Below are 16779 nucleotides of genomic sequence, written 5' to 3'. Positions count from 1 at the left end.
CCCCAGTTCAAGCCTCCCTGTAATTATTGTCATTGGCAGCATCCGGCCAGGTCCATCCCCAGATGGAGGAAAGTACCTTATCAGAGATACCTCTGTACTCTTTAAGAACAGACTTAAGCATCCAGGCTACCTGTTTGAGAAAGCCTGATGGCTGTGCCAATTAAGCTTAACTTCCTCCTTTCCCAAACCTTACCTGTAGTTCCAGATCTCCCTTTAACTATCACCAGAGGCATCCAGCTGTACACAGGTTGCCTAGCGACCGAGCACACTTTCCCTCACCCTGCAGAAAAAAACGGCAGATAGCCTGGACAGATAGGAGCCACAGGAAAAAAGAAGACAGTTTTATTTTCTCCCATCGACCTAGCAACTTATAGATACTTAACATTTTCTACCAATCACGTTTAAGATTATAGTTGAGCACATAAGATCCCTCTTCTTAGCTATTACTCGAATTTAGCCTTTAGTTAATTCATTAGTCATTTCCCTTTTGGGTTGCAAATGATAATTAACAATTACTGCCCCTCTATGTGATCCTGGAAGCTTGGTGGTCACTGCCTGAGGAAAATTCTTACCTGCCTTTATGACCCGGTAGAATTCAAGCCTGGTGACCTTGCTTGACCAGGGGCTTGCTATTGCTTGGGCTCTGGAGAGACTTAGGGAGGACAGAGAGACGAACGGGGAGGGATAAGGAGGATTTTGACCCGAGAGTACGTGTGGACGAGATGGAAGATGAGGAAGAGTCAGATGGGTAAGTACTAGCTGGGTAAGAACAAGATGAAAAGGGCCTAGATGAGGCAGAATTAAGACGAGAGAATTAAGATAGAACTTAGAGGGAATAGTAGATAAATATAGAGAGAAATCAGGCAAGAAAGGAGCTAGGCATGAGAGCATAATAGAAGCTGTGCAGAGAGAAAACCATCACAGAATAATAAAGTGTATGTGGAAGGCTGGAGGAAGTCCCTGCCACGTGGCTTGGACGGCTTCAATAAACCTTGCTCTTGCATTTTGGTGAGTTCGTGTCTCTGGTGGTCTCTTCTGGGGTCTCCCGCCCAGGGCACAACGTATGGACTTAGGAGTTCCATGTACATAGGCTCATTTCTTCTCATCAAAGATTAATTATCAGCTGATTTTGGATTCTTCTCAGACCCTGGGAGGGGACTATTGAGGGGCTGGACCCTCTTAGTCTCCAATAGTGAAGAAACTTATTACCTGGGGGTAGAAAACCTATTAAAGAGTACTTGTTCTTACAGAGATCGAGGTTCAACTCCCAGCACCCACATGGTAGTTCACAACTGTCCGTAACTCTAGTTCCACTTCCTCAAGGGAGCCAATCTGGCCTCCGAGTCTCCTCCACAGCTTGGCTCCTCTGAGATGCTTCTTTGCAGCTTCGCTTGTCTGAGAGTGACACTCGGCAATCTTTATTGCTCAGTCTTGGCAGTGAGGGACCGAGTGAATCTGGTCAGTTTCACGGACTTCCTGAAGCTATTCTGAGTTGTTTATCTTCTGTCTTAAAGAGCTTCCCTGGCCAGGCAGCGGCACTGACACACGCCTTTAAGCCCAGCACTCAGGAGGCAGAGGCAGGCGGATCTCTGTGAGTTCGAAAAACAAAACAAAACAAAAAAAAAGAGCTTCCCTGAAGGATGGAATGTTAAAATGGTAGGAAGCTGCTACACAACACCTCGTGGCACACACCGTTACTCAAGTGGCAGAAACAAAGGCTACTGAAAGTTCAAGGCCAGCCCAGGCTACACGTTGAATTCCAGGCCAGCCCAGGCTACACAGTGAATTCCAGGCCAGCCTAGGCTACCTAAGAAGATTGTCTAAGCTGGGCATGGTGGCTCAGGACTATAGTTCTAGTACTTGGGAGGTGAGGGCAGGCGGATGATGCGTTCAAGATCATCCTTGGCTACATAGAAAGTTTGGGGCCATCGTGAGCTTTGGATGAACTTACCTCAGAAAACAAAACAACCAGGTGTGTGGCTGGTGCGTGTAACTCTAGCACTTGGGTGGTAGATAGAGGCTGGAGGATCAGAAGTTCAAGAACATCTTTGTTTACATAGAGAGTTTTGAGGACAACCTTAGTTACAGGAGAGATGTCCCCACCCCACCCCCCAAAAAAACCAAAAAAAACCCAAACCAAAACAACAACAATAACAACATCCTGCAGAGTCTACTGATTCTTAATTTCCTGAAAGCAGGAATCCTAGATACAAAATCACCCACACTGCAATGGAGTGGTCTTTTATTTCATGCCATAGAGACTGTAACATGGAGATGGCTCACCGGTACAGTGTGGGGTGAGAGAGACGGCTTTGGGCCTGAGTAACAGGAAAGGATGGAGTTCCAGATAGATGATGTAAGCACATCTCCAGGAGGAAGTTTCAGGGTGTGAGGTGTATCAGGAATATTGTAGTAATTAGAAGGTTAAGATGGCTGTCTCAATCATAACTCAACTCTGTTGCCTAATTTGATCCTTCTCTTCATCTCCCTGCTCAGGCCTGCTTCAAGGCTGAGAAGCTGCCAGGATGGAGGGTGGGGTCAGCTCTCCAGTCTCTGTCTGCTGTGATTCTCTTCCTGTTCCCCAACCCATCTCAGGCATCTCTTCCAGGACAGGATGGGAAGGCCTCAAAAACGGGCCCCTGCGCAGGTGTCTCTCTGGGAAAGAGACCCCCAGGGCTGATCTGTGTAGTCTCAGGCGTTTCTTGCTGGGCTCCCTGGAGACGGGGCTGTAGACTGTGGACCTGCCCTCCACTGACTGTCACGTCTGTCCTTGTCATTTTTTCAGGCCACTCAGGAGTCCAAGGATTCTTTAGGGATGGGCTATAGAAGCGTCCAGGAGCTGCAGTGGTCTCTAAGAAGCCTGGGTGGGCTGGTCCTCAGAGGAAGTGAGGTCCTGTTTGGCCGCCCCACTCTGCTCTGACTTATCAGCCACTTTAGCCTGGAGCATATTTCAAAACTGGGGTCACACTCATCTCTACGGTACACAAGCCCCAAGAGGTTGGGTGAAGTCTCCAAGTAACTCTGTTGAAACCCCTTCTGTTTACTTGGCTAACACCAGAGGATATAAACACCAGAATGTAAAACAAAATAAAATCCACCTAGTAATAGAAAGTATTAGCAAATATGAATGAATGAATGTTCCCATAGGGCTGGTGGGAAGCCCTGGAGAAGACAATGGGCAATGTCTATCAAGACCACCTGGCAATTCTCACTGTATATCTTCCTCCTCCTCTCTCTGCCTTCCTCCCCACCACCACTCCAGAAGGATGACATTCTGCATGTCCTAGTTTGCCTTCTATTGCTTTGATTAAAAAAAAAAAAAAAGACTAGTCAAGCGGCGGCGGTGGCAGCAGCGGCACACGCCTTTAATTCCAGCACTTGGGAGGCAGAGACAGGCAGATCTCTGTGAGTTCAAGGCCAGCCCGGTCTACAGAGCAAGTTCCAGGACAGCCAGAACTGTTACACAGAGAAACCCTGCCTCAAAACAACAACAACGACAAAACAAACAAACAAATCAAACCATGACACAAGGCCATGGAGGAGTGCTGCTTACTGGCTTTCTCAGACTGCTGTCTCATACAACATAGGACCACCAGCCCAGGGTTGGCACCACTCACAGTGGGCTGGGCCATGCCTCATCATCATTAATCAAGAAAATGCCCTCTGGGCTTATCCACAGGCCAATCTGATTGAGGCATTTTTCTGAATTACAATTCCCTTTTCCAGTCAGCCAGTGGTGGCACATGCCTTTAATCTCAGCACTTGGGGGAGCCAGGCAGATCTCTGTGAGTTCAAGGCCAGCCTGATTTACAGAGTGAGTTCCAGGACAGCCAGCGCTACACAGAGAAACCCTGTCTTGAAAAAAATAAAATAAAACAAAACAAAACAAAAAAATTCCCTTTGCTAAAATGACTCTAACTTATATCAGGTTGTCATAAAAACTAATCAGCCTACTGTGTAAAAATCACTGTTATGTCTCAGGCACTCTATATATCTAGAAATGAGCTTGGCTAGAGATATGGGTCAGTGGTTAAGAGCACTGACTGCTCTTCCAGAGGTCCTGAGTTCAATTCCCAGCAACCACATGGTGGCTCACAACCTTCTGTAATGAGATCTGGTGCCCTCTTCTGGCCTGCAAGGACACATGCAGACAGAACACTGTATACTTAATAAGTAAAAATAAATCTTAAAAAGAAAAAAAAAAGCTCTTAAAAGAAGTATTATTTAAAAACAAAAGAAAGAAATGAGCTCAAGCTGAATTGTAAAAGGATTTCTGGTGGTTAGATAAAAGCCAGCATTTCTCAGGTGTTGTAGAATATTATTATAAGATGTGTTATATTTGTTTATGCTGTGGAACATTTGTTTAATGATGCAAAGATGTGTTGCATTCTTTTAGGCTGCATTTGTTTATCTCTGTGAAGCTGTGTTACTGTTCCTGTCTAAAACACCTGACTGGTCTAATAAAGAGCTGAATGGCCAATAGCAAGACAGGAGAAAGGATAGGCGGGCTTCAGGCAGAGAGAATAAATAGAAGGAGAAATCTAGGAGGAAAAAAGAAGATCAATGAATAAGAGAGGAAGGAGGAGGACTCCAGGGGCCAGCCACTCAGCCACTCAGCCACTCAGCCACCAGGCTACACAGCCAGCCACGGAGTAAGAAGGAAAGAAAAGGTCTATTTGCTGGAGAAGTAGTTGAGAGTTCTACATCCCAATCCACAAGCAGCAGAACATTATTCTGAGCCCAAGTCTGATGGGGATATGTCCAAAAGTGAAGCGTTATGCTGTGGTGGTTTGTCCGAGAACAGCCCCAGAGGCTCGTGTATTTGAATACTTGGTCCTCAGTTGGTGGCACTGTTTGGGAAGGATTAGGAGGTGTGACTTTGTTGGAGGAGGTGTGTTCCTGGGGCTTTGAGGTCTCAAAAGCCTCCTGTCATTCCTGGTGGGCTCTCTGCCTCTTCCTTGTGGTTCAGGATGTGAGTTCTCAGCTGTTCCTGCTGCCATGCCTTTTCTCTGCCATGGCGAACTCTAAAACCGTAAGCCCAATTAAATGCCCTTTTTTATGTGCTGTCTTGGTTGTGGTGTTTTGTCACCATAATAGAAAAGTAACTAAGACCCATGTCTAAGTGGCTTTAGCTCTGTCTTTGCTGCCTAGGCCTGCATTTTCTGCAGGGAACCTACCAGAACTCACCAGCAGGTGGCAGGGCTGTACAGCACCTGAAAGCAGAGCCAGACTTTCATTTTCCAGCTCAAGCGACAGGGCACTTGAGCCACAGGAGTCCTTCTGTGTGGAGTGAAGAGAGTCAAAGGGCAAAATGCTTCTGTCCCTGTGTCGGGACTCAGCCATGTCTTTACTGCCCCCTTGTAAGGACCATTGCCCTCTGCCCTGTCACCACTGTTGAGGGTCACAACATGAAATGGAATCTTCTCCACTGTCCTCCTCCTTCCATGACCTAGTGACCCTCCAGCAACATTGCTTCCCTGCTTCCTGTCCCTTCGGCCTGCTGCCCTGTCTGTCCTGCCAGGTTCTCTTCACCGCTGTCTCCTTAAGCAGCCTAGGAACACAAGGCCTCCAGGAAATTACTTTTGCAAATGTCTTCAACTCTCCCACACCAGGTCTCACTTGTAAGCGGTTAAGGATTTCCCACTGTCTTGTCCCTACCCTATACACAGCCTTCAGCCCATGCTTTGTTGTTGTGGAGGCAGGGCCTCATTTAGTGCAGGCTGGCCTTGAACTTGCTATGTAGCCAAGAATGACCTTGAACTCCTGGTGCTCCTGCCTCTATCTCCCAAGTGCTGGAATTATAGGCATGCTCACACCTAACCACTCCATTCCTTGGATTCTTCCCCCCTCCAGTAAATCACTTCCTCTAAGGCAGTGGTTCTCAACCTTCCTAATGCCTTGACCCTTTAATACAGTTCCTCATGCTGTGGTGACCCCAACCATGAAATTATTTTCATTGCTGCTTCATTACTGCAATTTTGCTACTGTTATAAACCCCAATGGCTAGTATAAGACCACCACCACCACAATTTGAACCAAATTTGAAGCTTGATTTTTTTTATTCGGGTGCACCCAAGAGCTGGCCAGCAATTGCCTCCTAAGTCATATTAAAGAGAACATCTCTGAACTCATCTCTTGGGCCCCTTTTAAGTAGTAAAATCACAACTAGTTTTAGAGAAGGGAGACAATGGGGGCAATGATGAAATACAAAACACCTTTTAAAAACATCATGTGACGCCGGGCGGTGGTGGCGCACGCCTTTAATCCCAGCACTGGGAGGCAGAGGCAGGTGGATCTCTGTGAGTTCAAGGCCAGCCTGGTCTCCAAAGTGAGTTCCAGGAAAGGCCCAAAGCTACACAAAGAAACCCTGTCTCGAAAAACCAAAAATAAATAAATAAATAAATAAATAAATAAATAAATAAATAAATAAAATATTTAAAAAAAAATCATGTGATCACCATGTGATTAACAAGGGGTCAAGGAGGGTCAGAGAGGGTCAGGGTATTCTCAAAAACAAATTAAGGTCATGGGTTGGGGTAGGTCAGGTTCCAGGAAACAGAGAGTAACTCCGCTCTCACAGTAATAGAAACTTATTTTTAAAAATACAGCATAATGGCTCCTGCCTTCAAAATGGAGTCAGGCTGGTTCCTCATCCCCCCTTGACTTACGTTTCCATGTCAGATCTTTGATAGGGGGAGGTCTTAATAATATCATCAAGCAGCAATGATTCTAGAATTGTTTATCTGACTGGTGATCAAGTCAGTGACACACAGGGCCTGATCATGATAACTAGTAGAAATGATATTAGAGGGCCAATGAAGGGGAGAACCATTTTAGCCATTTGGGCCTGTCTAAATTTGTTTGAGAGATTTTGTCTATTTCTTTACACATATTATCAAATTGGTTGTCAATAGTATTGGAGAAATCAGAGCTATTAAAATAGCATGTTCCAGTACATTGCTGACAACCAGGATTAGGTTTAACTGACAAGTAACCTACAGTAGCTCTACTTTGAAGAACAGTTGTTCTCAGCTCTCCCGTTTCTTATTTAATTTCTGCTAATGTTTTTGCTGCAATATTAGTAGTTTTTGAAACTAGACAGGCCATTTCAGAAACCTCTCTTTGTAGTCCAACAACAAGGTCTGGGACAGGTAACAGAAAGGCCGTGGTAGCAGCAACTACAGTAGGATCTACTAGATATAGGAAATCATCACAATTTCTAGGAAGAGCTCTTGTGATTCTATTAATAGACTATAAAGATTTGCTGAGTAAAATAGGTGTAAAATACCCCACATATATCCTGCTGGGAGTGCAGAGTAAGTATTATTTTCACAGAAAAAAAAAATCCATCCTAAGGGCAATTGTTTACCAAAGGGGAGGGTGTGATGTTGTGGGATATTATTTTAAGCAGACCAAGATGTGTTCCATTTGTCTATGCTGCAGAGTATTACTTTCACTGTGTGAAGGTGTATTACATTTGTTTCTGCTGCCTTTATTAAGGATGTAAAAATGTGTTACATTTGTTTCTGCTGCACACGTTTAATTGTGTAAAGATGTGTTCCACCTTGCCTGTCTAAGGCACCTAATAAAGAGCTGAACAGCCAATAGCTAGGCATAGAGAAGGATAGGTGGGGATGGCGGGCAGAGAGAATAAATAGGAGGAGAAAGCTAGGCTGGAGAAGAATGGGAGAGAGAAGAAGGAGAACAGAATGAGGAGAAAGAGAGGGACATGCCTGAGGCCCATCTTAAAGCCTGTGTCAGAGCAATTATTTCTGCTCCCTGGGCAGATGTGCCCCTGGGCAAGGCTTGTGCCCAAATGACATCCTGGCCTGTAATCACCACCACCCCTGCATATCTGGTTCCTTGCTGCCATTTGTATAGAGATCTGCAGGGAGATCTGTAGTGAGAGGAACGGGAGACCTGTAGTGAGAGGAACGTCTGTCAGGTCAGGTCGCATATCTTGGATGATGTCCAGCATCCCCAGGAAGTCATAGATGGGCTCCTCGGAGTCATCATCCGGGGCAGGGGGGTGGGATTAATGGCTAAGGATTTATCAAAATTTAGTCTGTCCTTATCTAAAAGTAGGGCTTGGTATTGCATCAGACAGGCATTAGACATCCACCGGTTGGTGGTGTTTCTCAGCAAGACTTCCACAGTGTGTGCAGCTGTTACAGTAGAATCTGTCCTAACGTGAGCTTGTCAGCTTCTTTTACAAGAATTGCAGGGGCGTCAGTGGCTCTTAAACAGGGGGCCATCCAGAGGCTACAGGACCCAGTCTCTTTGAGATGGAAGCTATTGGCCTTGTCCAGGAACCCAGGGTAGAACTCCCCTGACAACGCCCCTTCTTTCATGGACATAGGATGAAAGGGCTCGGAAATACCAGGTAGAGTTACCTCGGGGGCCTGTACAAGGGCCTCTTTTAAGTCCTTAAAGGCTTTTCATGTTCCTCAGTCCATTCCAAAGGGGTATTGCCCCAGTCGTAGCAGAGTACAAGAGTTTGGCTGTAGGGGTGGTTGTCTGTACCCTGAAGCACCAGCCCTAGTAGGCAGCAGGTAACCGCTTGGTACCTGACCCCTGCAGGGTGTGGCCGAGACGGGGACCCCTTAAGACCTGGCATGAGATGTGCTCGCTTTCTCTTGGCTACCTCATGGTCTTGGATGCCAGATGCTGGTGCTGCTGATCAAGCTCTCCAGAGAACTGCGTGGGACCATGCCCTACCCCTCCTGGATCCCGAGACCAACTCCTTTATGCTTGTTATGAGTTAACCCATAAATAAATGCCTTTGATTATCAAATAGACTCCACGGAATTTCCCCATTATTTGGCAATTTCAGCCTACCCAGGTATCCAAAGACGGCAATACCCAAGAGCTCCCAGAAATTCCCTAACTTGTTTCTTGGTTGTTGGAGTTGGGATTTGCAGTACGGCTGCTATGGGGGCCTGGGACAAGAGTCTTTTCCATTCTCTCAGCTCAAACCCCAAGTAAGTAACTTGGGGTGAGCAAGTTTGAGGTTTCGTTTTGTTTTTTGTTTTTTTGAAACTCTATAGCCTAACTGGGCTAGAGTTTCCAGAAGGCCTCTGGTGGCTCTCAGACAGTCCTCCTCATCTTCAGCAGCCAATAATAAACCATCTACATATTGAAGCAAGATTACCTCAGGGTACTTACTACAGAAGAGACTTCAATCCTGGGCGAGTGCTTCATCGAAGATGGTGGGAGAGTTTTCAAACCCTTGAGGCAGTCTGGTCCAGGTTAGTTGTCCTGATATCTCCAGTTCAAGGTCAGCCCATTAAAACGCAAAGATGGCTTAATTTTGACAGAGGGATGGAGAAGAATGCATCTTTTAAGTCCAATACAGTGAGTGTAAGCTTTATGCTTTGGTGGTAATAAACTGAGCAAAGTAGAGGGATTTGGAACAGTTGGGTAAATGAATCCCACTCTTGTTCACGTCCCTGAAGTCTTGTACTGGTCTACAGTCTTGAGTTCCAGGCTTTAGGACAGGCAGCAAAGGAGTATTCCAAGCTGACTAGCAAGCAAAAAGTATGCCTGCTTCAAGGAGGTGCCTGATGGGAATCTTAATCCCGTGCCTGGCTTCTGAACTGATGGGGTACTACTTGACTTGATGGGCATTGCCCGAGATGTTAGTTACACGTTTCTCCAAGCCAGGAGGATTGTCCTCTGCCCAAACTGTAGGAATTTCCTGGATCAGCAGCTTCTTCCATTCCTCTTCCAGGGAGTGGACTGGATTTTGGAGGAGCAGATATTCCTCACTTATTGGGCAGGTCATACTTAAAACCTTAGCAGGGCTTCCCAGTTGCAACCTAGGAGAGTCTCCTGCAAATGGTATTGTTGCCTGGAGCTTGTTCAAGAGGTCCACCCCAGTCAAGGGTAGGGACACTCAGTAAAAGAATGAGCCACAGTTCCTTATCCCAGGTTAACAGTCCAGTCAGTGGTCTATTTATATTCTTTGACATTCCTGTTGCCCCTGTACTTCCATTGTTCGGTTGGTAAGGGGTCCCAGGGGCTCCTGTAATACCGAAGGAGTAACCGCTGTGTCCACTAGAAATTTTACAGGTTGGCTCCCTATGGTGAAGGTTACCATAGGCTCCTGGGGGCTTAGTTCAGAGGAGCCTCAGCCTCCCTAATCCTTCTAGCTAGGATTGGCTTGGGTTTGGAGGGGCCTACCTGCCTGTTTCCAGCGTGGACACTCATTTTTCTGATGACCCATTTCTTTGCAGTAGGTACATTGGTCCTTCTGTAAAGCTCTCCTCTTTTTATCATGGTGTGCATGAGCAGAGTTGAGAGTGGCTGGGGCTTGTAGTGCAGCCATGGTAGAATACCCCATCTTATTAGAAGATCTTTGCTGTCTCTGCCATCAAATACTTTCTGGGCTATCTCTAATAATTCTGACTGTTCTTTCCTGAACACCATCCATCTTTTGTATCTTTCTACATATGTCAGGGGCTGACTGAGTAACAGAGGCCAAGTTAATCACCTTGAGATTTGCCAAGTCCTTTGGGTCTATAGGGGTGTATAACCAATAGGCATCCAGGAGGCGCTTAAGGAAAGATGAAGGTGAGTCTACTGGAATTCCTAGCCACTCCCCCAACTACATGACTGCACATGCGCTGTCCGTCCAGTAGCCGGGCAAGATGCTTAGTCATCCCAGGGCCTTGTGTCCTACATAATCCGTGAGCTGTGTGATCACATAATCTATGCACATGTGTGGCATAGTTACGTAAGCCGTATGCACATGTGCATGGGGGGAGCCTATGAAAGCGGGTTCCGCCTCTTCCTTCCCTCTCTTTCTGCACGGTCATTCCATAGGCCTATGTACACCCCTCTATTCCCTTAACACACTCTTATAGTGAATTTTGTTGTGCCTCGTGTCTTTTCTCGCACGGTAAACAGTACCGCTTAATAACTAACAGATTCATCTGGGCCCTGTTTCACATCTGTTACCTTAGGTAGCTTCCTGGCCCTCAGGCTGCCCATTTCATCCCATCTAGCAGAAGCTGGTGGTACTCACTGATGTCCTTCCTGTCTGTGTTGTAGTCCCACTGGGGTTTCCTCCTTGACAGAGCACGGTCAGTCGCCTCTGCCAGCCACTGAAGCTATTCCAGGGAGTGTTTCAGGTGCTTTCATGAGAATCTGTTCCCTTTCGTCAGCAGTGAAGAGAACAATGGAATCTGTGGACACTCATCCCATGTGGGGAGATGATTGAAAAAGATAGAATCAATTAGAGAAACTAAGGAATTGGGGTTAGTGCTTAAAGGGGGGTTCTGTTTCTTCCAGTTGTAGAGATCTGTGGTGGAGAAAGGGACAACCAGGTAACGATTGTCAGGAAATGACCACAGGGGAGCTAGGACTGAAGGGATGCTGCCCCAGAACCAGACTTGGAGAAGTCAGGAGGGCCATATGGGACTCCCTGGCAGGTGTGGGAGGGGAAAGACAGGGGGAGGTAGAGAAGACGGGGGTGGGGGGGTCAGAAGATAGGTGGAGGTAGGAAGAGCTAGATGGTGGGGTGGGGGGGTGCAGGGGGCAGAGTGAGGCCTTGGTGGTGGGGACTGGGGTGGCGGAGGCTGAGGTCAGGAGGGGAGAAGAGGTTATAAGGAGGGAGGAGGGGGTTTTCCTCCTGTGAGTCCTGCAGAACGGTGTTCAGAGGGGTCTCGATGGTCTCTGCTATAGGCCCTTGAAAGGCCCATCTGCCAACTTCCGGGGCTTGGCCACCTTGCCCATTGTGGACCATACAAACTTTCATCCAGGCTGGTGGATTGGAAGTTGCTTCAGCCCCAGGCAAGATGTATCCAATCTAATCTGGGTGGTCAGGCTTACTGAGGGTGACGTTAACCACTGCCCAGGCCACCTGAGAGTCACAGACTGTTTTGGAGGTGACCCTTGCTGATAGGATAATTACAATCCTTCTGAATTATAGGGAGGTAAAGTTTGTCAAAATTCTTTAGAACACAGGTTAGAGGCCTTTGGGCTTGCTAGTCTTATTACCCATATTGTCTGTCATTTTAGTGGCCCCAAGTCCAAAATAAACCACTTACCACAGAAAGTACATAAGGCAAAAAGAGGACCGTAAAAATGAAGCCAACAAGTCTCACCAAGACAAGACAAACAGGACACAAAACCAGACCAAGAACCTCAGGTGGGCAGCGCAACATCTTGCTTTTTGCCCTGGACGGAGAATATTGGGGTCCCCTCGAACTCCCTCCATGTCCCAGATAGGGACCCCATAAAACAGACTGAAACTCACCAGGAGGCCTCTGTAGATGCTTGTTGCTTTTCTCAGCACAAAAGTTCACCCCAATAGTCCGAGAATTGAAGGCAGCCTCAGAGCCTTGGAATGTCTTCAAGGCACCTGACTCCTGGGGCAGCCTCAGCCGGAATTAGAATTCGGGTGGGTGATCTGAATCTTGTTGGGGCCTCCAGGAAATGTTAATCACAATGGCAAGGATATGACCAGTACCACAGTTTGAGCCAAATTTGAAGCAAGCTTGATTTCTTTTATTGAGGTGCACCCAAGAGCTGGCCAGCAACTGTCTCCCAAGTTGAGTTAAAGAGAGCAGCCCCGAATCCATCTCTTGGGCCTTTTTTAAGTAGTAAAATCACCAGTAATTTTATAGAAGGGAGACAATGGGGCAATAAAAAAAATCTTTAAAAAAAAAGCATCATGTGGTCACCCACCATGTGATTAGGGAGGGACCAGGGAGGGACAAGGTATTTAAAAAAAAAAAAAAAAAAAGGCATGGGTTGGGAAGGTCAGGTTCCAGGAAACAGAGCAGCTCAACTCTCACAGTAAATGGAAACTTATTTAAAAAATACAGCATAATGGCTCCTGCCTTCAAAGTGGAGTCAGGCAGGTTCCTCACTGTCATGAATCATAATGTGAATATTTTTGGAGATAGAGGTGTGTTAAAAGGGATGAGACCCCCAGTTGAGACCCACTGCTCTAAGTCCACCGTCTTACCCTCCTTCTCTAAAGGACATTTTTTAGATGTAACCAAACATCTTATTAAATAAGAAACACAGAACCAATGCAAAGAAGAAAGCCAAGAGATCAGAGCTAAGAGCCTTACCTGCCTGCTGCAGTACCTTTTCAGCCAAGAGACCTCTCCGAAAGAGAGCTACTTCCTGTCTATCTTTATATAGACTTTCTGTTCTGCCTTCTCATTGGTTGTAAACCCAACCACATGATTGCCTTGTCACTGCCTGTATGTACAGCCCTCCAGGTCTTCTATGGTATTGAGATTAAAGGCGTGTGTCTCCAATGCTGGCTGTATCCTTGACCACACAGAGATCTACCTAGCTCTGCCTATCAAGTGCTGGGATTAAAGGCATGCGTCATGAACACCTAGCTCTGCTATGGCTTGCTATTAGCTCTGACCCCTGGGCAACTTTATTTATTAACATACAAATAAAATCGCATTTCAGTACAAATAAAATATCACCATAACACTTCTTTCCTTCAATGGATAATTTAAAATATTACCCATATTTGCCTACTTGCTTATTTAATATGTGTCTTCTACTTGGGACTGTGCATTTAATTAACACAAGCTGAGACAGTATCTGCTTATTCATTCTTCTTTTATGGGAGTAGTAACAAGCATTTGCTAGGTTTGTGGCAGATGTTCATGTTTGAATTAGCCTCTTAAATACCAACCTTGACCCCATCAAGACAAGAGACAAGCATGGTCTTTCTTTTGCTTTGGTTAAAAAAAAAAAAATCAAATGAGTTAAGAACTGACGCCCACATTTTAACCTTCTCTCTTTAACCTGCCTCTCACTAGAACATGTCTACCTCCTGTGTCTTCTCAAGCTTGCGGTGGACAGGACCCAAGAGGCAGGTGTTCCAGTTCCCAAACCAACTCTGCTAGCTGGCTCAGTGTGTGACCCTGAGCAAGTGAGGGTTTCTCTGTGTAGCCCTGGCTGTCCTGGAACTCACTCTGTAGACCAGGCTGGCCTTAAACCCACAGAGCTCTGCCTGCCTCTGCCTCCCGAGTGCTGGGATCAAAGGTGTGCACCACCCTGCTTGGCTGGCACATGGCTTTTCAGCTTTACCATCTCTGTCTTAAAATGTGAGAATAATAATACATAACTGAGGGGGCTGTACAAGATTTTAAAGATATGTGTGTGCACATTTATATACACTTGGTATCTCTAAATGCTTAAAAGATATGTCCTTAAAACTTCACTACTATATAGGAATCCATGCTTAAGTATAACTATACGTATTTTTAGTGTCACTCTGTCTGTTTGAAGCACACCCCATGACCGCTGATCATGAAGCTGGAAGCAGCCAATGAAAGCAAGTTTTTCTTTGTGGAAATCTCGAGATTGTTTCACAAGCTTCTGTAACTCTAGCAATTTGCACAATACCTTCTGGCAACAATGAAATTGTTATTTTCTTGAATTTATCCCTATTCATGAATACTGTTTCCCTTTTAGGAATGAAGAAGAAAAGAAAAGAAAGGTCCTGGAACATGTACTCTTGATGTGATATCCTTCCAGACCTGATTATTAGAAGCAGACTTCTAATCCAGGCATGGTGGTGCACACCTTTACTCCTAGTACTTGGGAGGCAGAGGCAGGCAGAGCTCTGGGAGTTTGAAGTCAGCTTGTTCTACACAGCAAGTTCTAGGCCAGCCAGGTTTATCTAGAAAGATCCTGTCTCAAAAAAACAAAACAAAACAAAACAAAACAAAAACAAACAACAATAAAACCAAAGACCAATTCCCAAATTGATAAAACTTTGGTACTCAAATGCCCTCTGCTCTGGTCTGGATTGCATTTGGTAGCCACGGCAGTTACTCCGGCATGCTCTGATGTGGCTGGCGTCAAGCTGTGTGCTAATATCCACTCCCACAGAGTAGCACTGGAGAGCAGAGAGTGGGTAGCTCAACTGTCTTTATGATGATGTTTATGGGAATTGAAAAAAAAAAGTCATTCGAAAATCTCTATGGCAGGATAAAGTGATAACTTAAACCCTCAAGAGAGAAGTAAGGGCCATACCATTTTATTCAATTTGCTTAATCCTTTAAAAAAATCTTATGTTGTAATATTTTCCTTTCCTGTTGTTACTCACATAAACACACAGAAATTAAACTTGTTAAACATGGAATTACAGATTTGAAGAGTCTTCCTGGAAAATTGATGTCAATGATTAATGGGTTCCAGTTGGTTAGAACGAACCAAAATCTTTGGATTCACTCTGTGTTTGTTGTCTTTTCATTTTTTTATTTATTTGGTTGTTTGCCTCTGCCTCCCGAGTGCTGGGATTAAAGGTGTGTGCCACCACCTGGCTGTTGTCATATTTTAACATCCATTAATGGCTGAAGTTATGAATCTGTAGGATTATGTTATTATTTTATTATTTATGTTGACTGTTGGATTATGTTATTATACATATTGAATCTGTTGTATTATGTTAGTATTTTATTATACATATTGAATCTATTAGATTAGGTTATTATTTCATTATATATATTGACTGTTGGATTATATTATTATTTTATTATATATTGACTGTTGGATTATGTTATTTTATTATACATATTGAATCTGTTGGATTGTGAATCTACAGAAAACTGTTGAAAGTATAAAAAGAGAACTCTCCTTTATTCCACTTTTTATTTTATTTTATTTGTATGAGTGATTTTCCTGCTTGTGTGTCTGTCACCACATGCACCCAAGGAAGCTAGAAGAGGACCCTGGTTGCCCTGGAACTGGAGTTACGGAAGGTTGTGAAGTCCTCTAGGAGAGCAACCAGTGCTCTTAACCACTGGACCATCTCTTCAGCTCCTATTCTCCTTATTTAACAGAGTTTAATGAACTGGTGTCTGTGGAGAACAGAATGGTTTCTGCTCCGATGCCTAAGGATCCAAAGCAACAAGGTCTAGCCTTCCAGCCTCATACCATAAACAACCAAGTTCCTGGTTTCAACAAGTGGATGACTGACTTTGGAGATCGCAGTAAGAAACATGGGCAGTGAGGTGACTTAGCCAACGAGGATGCTGGCCCAAGGCTGATTGATGACTGGGCTCCATCCCTAGAACCGTTGTGGTCATAGGAGCGACTCCTACATCCTCTGACCTCTGCACACATGCACACACACACTAAATAAATAAATGCAATAACGTTTTAAGAGAAAAACAACAGCTACTGTGCTTATGTTCTTTAAAAATCTTTTATTTTATACACTGTAGTTGTTGATGTTGACTGTGAACTTGACAGGATCTAGACTCACCCAGGAAACAAACCTCTGGGCATGTCTGTGATGTCTTGAGTGGGTTGAGGTGGGAAGACCCACTCTGGATGTGGGTGGCACTGTTCCATGAGCTGGGGTCCTGGAGAGAGAGAAGGGTGGGCATTGGCAGTAATGCCTCTGCTTCCTGACTCTGGATGTGGTGTGACCAGCTGCCTGGTCCCTGACACTCTGCTTTCCCCAGCATGACGGAGCCAATGTGAACTCTTCTTGCCTTACCTGGCTAGCATGGTGAGGGAATGAAGAAAAGAGACACACAGACACACAGACAGAAGGTGGGTTCGGGGTGACTGGACCCTGATGGAGAAGCTGCAGGACCCTGGAAACTCAATGTGTTTATTATATGGAGTTGAACAAGGTGGTGGAGCTATTACACACAGATACACAAGGGGGCAGGGTTATTCCACACAGCTGCGTGGAGGAGGCAGGTTTAGCTAACCTCAGAGGGAGCAGTGTCTAGAGAGGAGCAGCAGTCTTCTGGCTGGAAATATCAGGGGAAATAAAGCTAT

The 16779-nt window shown here is 45.4% G+C and overlaps 1 long non-coding RNA gene across 1 annotated transcript; it reads left to right on the top strand.

Moving 5' to 3' along the window:
• The first annotated feature begins 614 nt into the window (after window positions 1-614).
• On the top strand, window positions 615-16163 carry LOC131920900 (uncharacterized). The gene is made up of 2 exons (XR_009381792.1): window positions 615-748; window positions 15828-16163. It is a non-coding gene; the product is annotated as an uncharacterized LOC131920900 (long non-coding RNA).
• Window positions 16164-16779: the final 616 nt, after the last annotated feature.

Source organism: Peromyscus eremicus, chromosome 10 (assembly GCF_949786415.1).
Source record: "Peromyscus eremicus chromosome 10, PerEre_H2_v1, whole genome shotgun sequence".
Lineage (NCBI taxonomy): Eukaryota > Metazoa > Chordata > Mammalia > Rodentia > Cricetidae > Peromyscus > Peromyscus eremicus.
Note: the sequence above shows the minus strand (reverse complement) of the source record. Positions and strands in the feature narration are given on the sequence as shown.